The sequence below is a fragment of the Rosa chinensis genome, chromosome 6 (assembly GCF_002994745.2).
Source record: "Rosa chinensis cultivar Old Blush chromosome 6, RchiOBHm-V2, whole genome shotgun sequence".
In the NCBI taxonomy this organism is placed as follows: domain Eukaryota; kingdom Viridiplantae; phylum Streptophyta; class Magnoliopsida; order Rosales; family Rosaceae; genus Rosa; species Rosa chinensis.
In genome coordinates this window covers 36,426,230-36,432,678 of record NC_037093.1, presented here as the reverse complement: position 1 = coordinate 36,432,678, position 6,449 = coordinate 36,426,230, and positions in this window count along the sequence as shown.

Here is a 6,449-nt window from a genome sequence, read left to right as displayed (position 1 = left end):
CTTTTGATTCATACTTCTCTTTGTTCTAAAGAAAGGATGTCAGTGTGAAGTATTTAATATACGGATCATCATGTCATGACCTGGGTGTCCCAAACGGTCATGCCAAAGCATATATGTGTCAAAATCCTAGAGGTCATATCTTGTGATGTTGTTGGATTCAATTACTCAAATAGTAGTTACATATAACCCACTAGAGCGACACATAAGCTTCTCTAATACTAGTTTACGTCCCCAGTCATTAGAGGCAATGCAAAGGAACTCATGTCCATTCTCACTGTGTTTCCACATGAAAATTCTTGGCTCTAATATCTCTAAAACTCAAAAGGGTTCTTCCGGCCCTAGGAGCGTAGAGAGCTTCAGTGACATAAATCAATGTGCCATTTAGCAACAGATTTTGAGCTGGTCCTCGACCATGAATCAACTGTGATGGCCTTGCCATCGTAGTCACGGAAGATCGAGTAGGCATCATCTCAAGGAATAATTGCCTATGTCAAGATATGGTATGCTTAGTAGCACTATCCGCAATGCATTCTAGCTCTCCGAAAAACATACCTAAGTAAATAAAGCTCGAATTAAAAGAATCAACACTTTATTAATAATAGCCAACAATTACATCAAAGTTTGTAATCCAAAATAATTATAATCAATACTCGACTAATGGTCGTTACTCAATCCTTTCGGTAACTCCAATTAAGCATAACCAGGAAAGTAAGAAGAGATGTCGGTGGAGCAAAGCTCACTTAAGTACTTATCTCAACTACTTTCCTAGACATCATACTTAATTGGATGAGCCTAGTTGTGAAAAATTTATAACCAATGTCTTTATTGATAATAGTTAAAGGCAAAATGCCGTTACGTATATTCTTGGAAAATAAATTAGTTTCGGAGTATAATACTTCCACGACAACTAATTAAGGATTTCTGAGCCTCTTTGCTACTAAGAAATCGTTCCAAGAAATTTGGATTAGAAGGCCGAAACAATGATGTTTGAATGATCATTCAAATTTCGATGGTCACGAACACTCTTAGTTCGTAGCTTACAAATGCTCTTAGTTCGTAGAATAGCGTGAACTTCCCATGGTTCCGCGTTTATGAATCGAACCCACATTATAAGAAAGGTGGGATGTAGAAGACGGGAGGTTGCAAGTCCCCGAGAAAAAGAAGAGAAAATTAAAGTACAGAAAGCAGGAACTTTAATTGTAAAACTTACTTGGATGTTTTTCTTGTTCTTCTTCTCGGTCTTGAACTCAAAAGATGATGGCACACGGGTGCGCAGGAGGATGGCGGCATTGGAGGTGGTGCCCGGCCAATGAAGGTGTGCACCGTGTTCCTAGGGTTTTGGGGTTCTAGGGTCTGATGTTTGCATAGCAGGATGCTTTGCATAAAAGTATTTGGCTCCTGATTTTAGGGTTAGGGCTTGTGCTGATAACGTTTTTAAGGAAAAGATAATTGTAGAGAGAATTGGGAGACTAGTTGTCTTTCATTAATAATAGGAGCCCTTATATATAAGTAGTACAAGGACATAATCTTTTAGTACAATGAATCTTATTCTAATTAGAACTAGGAATCTAGAATATTAATTCTCTCATATTACAACTATAGAAAGTAATCCTAGTTTTGTAAGGCACACATAATCCTGATATCCTTCAACAAGAATCATGATTTATGTCCCAAAAAATTAGAATCTCCTTTCTATCAACTCTATTGCATTGTTTCATAGAGTCTGCTAAGAAACCTAACAACTAATTAACCCTACCGTTTTGAAAAAGAAAGAGAAAAAAAGCAAACAAAGTCTGGAAAATGAAAACCAAATATATCCACTTGAGCTATTTGAAAGGAAGAGCAACTACACTGATTATGTAAGTTGCTCTTGCTTCTTCTTCTAATTTGTGTGAAATATCACTTATACACTATTACAACAAGGAGTACCAACTGTACCATCAAACATAATCATGGACCGACCCTATGCTTCATCTGTAATGGCATTGACATGTTGTAGAACTGTAGTAAAAAAAACTATGGCTGACAGGACCCGACCCAGATTTCACCCTGAAATCCGAGGTGGCCATGCGGGGCCCACCTTAGAAGAAATTCTTCCAAAAATTTGGCAGAACTTCCCCTAAAATGGACTACCCAAAACCTGTAGAAATGAAATTTACACTTCTAAGTCATTCATCCTTATTCTCCTGGAGCCACCCTGCTCCCCAAATCACAACGTCGTCCAATTCACATAACACAAAACACAACTTGAATAACATTAATCCCACAGGTAATCAGAGCAATTCTAATAGAAAGGTATATAAGGAAAACCTAACTCAAAGGCAAACGCGGACGCCATGCTGTTGACTATGCCTCAACTCCATGTACATACGACCTCAACTAATTTCGCCTGCAAACTGGGCATTTGAAACCGAAGGGCCCAGGGGAAAGTACATAAAAACGTTAGCGTGAGTGGACAAAAATAAACAAATTTAAACCAAATGGATTTTATACTTTCCCACATTTATTTCTTTAAAAAAAATCCCGATGCATGCAATGATTAACGAAAAAAAACCAGAGGGGTTCCGCTCATGAAAACCGACTAGCCCCGCTAGTCACAAACGATTAAAAGAAAAGGTTGAAACTCTGATACCCAAGGAAATAAAACCAGCCCCGCTGGCTAAAATAAATCGGACTAGCCCCGCTAGTCGAAAATAGTATAATGAGTAGGGGAAGACGATAGTCATACGAGTGAGCCTCCCAGGCTAAAATACTCCCATTACTCCCGTAATATACCCTTACGCCACTAAGTGTAGCGATAGGATACCGGGCTACAGAATTACTGTCACAGAGACAGTAACCTGCGCCACAAAGGCGGAGGGCTACGGTGATCCCATCACCGCGCCACAAAGGCGGAAAATCAATGCTAGCAATGATAAGTCACCCAAAGTATGGCAAAAGAAAATCCGAAAACCTCATAAATCCATAAAACTTCCCCAACTCTCGTAAATAAATTTCCAACGACGTGTCCCACACGCCAAGATAATCTCAAGTTCAGAAAAATAAGATAAATATAAAGATTTACTCCATCGAAATCTCATTTCGCCGAATATAAATATAATATAAATAGTATAAATCCGGAAATCACATCGGAAATAAATAAATAAAAGAAAATAAGCATAATCCAATGACGTGACCCCGCACGCTATAAAACCTTCAAATAAACAAATATCCAAAACCATTTCTGAAAATAACCATATGCTTGGGAAAGTAATACGATAAACAAATTATAACCTCAGAACCAATTAAATAAATGCATGCATCATTCTTTGAAAAAATAAAAGTCCACTCACAGTACTATTCCGACGATCACGTATACGAGTTCCTTCATCGAGCCAGAGCTCGATACATCGCCCTGTATATGATTATATTCCATAAGCGATAATTCGACAAGTTAATACGAATCCCATAATCAAACCCTCACCAATCAACTCTCCACTTGTTCTCGGATTCAACCCAAATTTTACCTCTAATACTAATTCATTATCTTAAAGGTTCCAAGTCAGAACCGAGAGATATCCGACGGTCGGATTCTCGTAATTCGATAATCAAAACCCTAAACTTCAAAATTCCTAATTAATTCCAAGTTTCTCCAAAAATTACCAAACTTCACATACAAGCTCTACACAATTATAGGATTTAATGGGCTAAAAACCGGAATTAAAACACTGCCCTACACGCCTCCACGCGCCACCCACAGTGGCGGCGCGTGGGGTTCACGCGCCGGTGGCCACCACCTCCAATGGTCACCAAATTTCGGCAGCGCCACCTACTCAACAGACCCAATATTTTCCACAACTACAACAAGTTCCAATTTTACCTTGAAGGGCTCCAAATTGGCTGGTGAAATTTTTCCAGAAAACTCCAAGAACCCTAGAAATTGCAAATCGTTAATTCGACCTCTACACTGCAAATTGAAAAGAAAGACCTTAGGGGAAATGATCTATGTCAAAAACCGAACCTTCGACGCCGGTTTGGTGGCCGGAGACGGCCGGAATCGCTGGAAATCGACAAAACTCCCAAACTGCTACAGTGAACTTCACGGCTCAATTCCGAGCTCCACCGGCCGAGCCACCGCAAAACACCACCACAGGCGTGACAAGGATGAAGAGGCGAGCTTGCCGGTGCCCGGATTCCGTCGTGGGGTGGCCGGAGGAGGAAGAAATCGGAGGAAGAAGCAATTGGGTCGAAGAGAGAAAGGATCGGGGGAAAGGAGAGAGAAAAGCCCGGTAGGTTTCCAAAAATGGAAACTTACCACAGTAACTTGACTATTTATAGAAACTTACCACATGAACAGTAACTTTAGTATTTCGCTTATAACTTTCGCATACGGACTCCGATTTTTACGTACCACATATCCACGCACTCGGTTTAACGTCCTCTACAACTTCTACGAAGAACATTTTCTCAAATTTTGACCCGAACAAAAAATCAACTTTTAGGGCCAGTAAAAGTACTTAAACGACAGTAAAAGTGGAAGTAAAGGCCGCTTACCGTCCAAATGACTAGTAAACCGGTAAATTCAGATTTGGGACGTTATAATGGCAATATGAGCTTATACATCTAGCTAGCTAGAGTATTACTTTTCATAAGCTTCTTATTTTGTTTTGGTTGAGTGACATAAAATTCTCTTTATAAATGGGAGCTCTTGAGATGGACCAGTTGTATAAATATATATAGATATTAGAGAACAATTCAGTGTTAGTGCCCAAACTCTAGTGCCAAGGCCAATTTGATAATATAACTCTCAACTATACCAATGTGATACCTGAAGTCTTATTTTGATATCGACTTGATACCTCCATCCAATTTTCGTAACGGCTCCTTCAAAGTAATGACGTGGCAAGCACGTGTCACATTTTTTCAAGGGTAAAATAGTCTTTCACTACTAACTAATTGAAAAAAAAAAAAAACTAACCATGACCAGAGTGATGGCTCTCTCTCTCTCTTCTTCTTCTTCACAAACCTCTGCAACTCCCATTCTTCTTCTTCTTCTCACTTAAACCAACCTGCTCTGTTTTGCCAATAGAAGACTTGGATTGGGTCTGAAAACTGACCTATGTCTTCAAATTGTTCTTCATAATCCCCACCTCCTCATCTTCACCTAAAAGCCCAAGCCCGATCTGCCCCTAGGCTTGATCTTTCACCCCAAGATGGCCAACTCTACCAGATACACTCGAATCGGGAGAGTTTCTAGCCAGGGGATCCGAGAGAGATGACAAATAGAACAAGATATTTTCAGTCTCCTCTGCCAATCAAACGGCTTCATCGCCACCGTCACAGAAGCGACAACAGCTCCAGAAGAGAGAAAGAGAGGATAAGGGATAGGAGAGAGAAACTGCGAAGTAAGAGAGGCGAGGTGAAGCAAATCGAAGACGAAGTTGAAGAAGAAAAAGAGGGACTATGACTCCGGTTCGGGGTCTTCAAGTGGTGGCGGTGATTCTGAACCAGAGTCAGATTGAGCCGCAAGATATTTTGCGAGACGGTGGAGGTTATGAAGATCTTGGAGTCGTTCACCAACACCATTCGTATCTTCCTCATCTGCATCTAAGAACATTCATTAGTTTCTCCAAAGATTGCTTTTTTATTTCCTTCTTTGCATGTCTAAAGCTACCTGGGCTTTTCCTTGGTGAAAAATTTAGATTCAAAGTTGTTGAAGAAAACAAAATGGGTTTTTTAGATTATACCCAAATCTTGTTTCTTTCTTATCCAACTGAATTGCTTGTTAATTTTTGGGACAAGGGTCAGAGATTCAATGTGGTTTTCAAGGTTTTGATATTTCAGCTCAAATCAAAAGTCTTTAGCTTTTGAATGCAAATTGATGGTTTTATGCATCTAGGTTTTTATCAATATAGGCCAAGATGTTAGATTGTTAGTTGTAGAAGGTCAAAGTTTAGTTTACTTGAGCAAAGTATGAACTTTTGGTTTGATAGATATAGATCAGAGATCATAAACTAAGTAACTGCTGATTTTGCATTGTTTTGTTTCATTGGATTTAGCTAGAACAAAATCCCAGAAGAAGAAGAAGAAGTAAAGAAAGAAAAAATGAATTAACAATAGAAAAGGGTAAATAGGTTAATTAATTTTGTTTGTCTCCTTGTGCTTGCCACGTCATCAATTTGACAGAGCCGTTACAGAAATTGGACGGAGGTATCACGTCGATATCAAAATAAGACTTCAGGTATCACATTGGTATAGTTGAGAGTTTGGGTATCAAATTGGCCTTGGCACTAGAGTTTGGGCACTAACACTGAATTTTTCTCTAAATATTATATAAATACACACATGCACACACCTTTGGTAGCCACCTCCAAATTTACTCAACTAGAGGCAAAAGATATTCACTCTTTTACTCTGGATCCTGGTTCAAAAAATCTACCCAAGTACACCAATTTCTAGAGGCAGCAGTT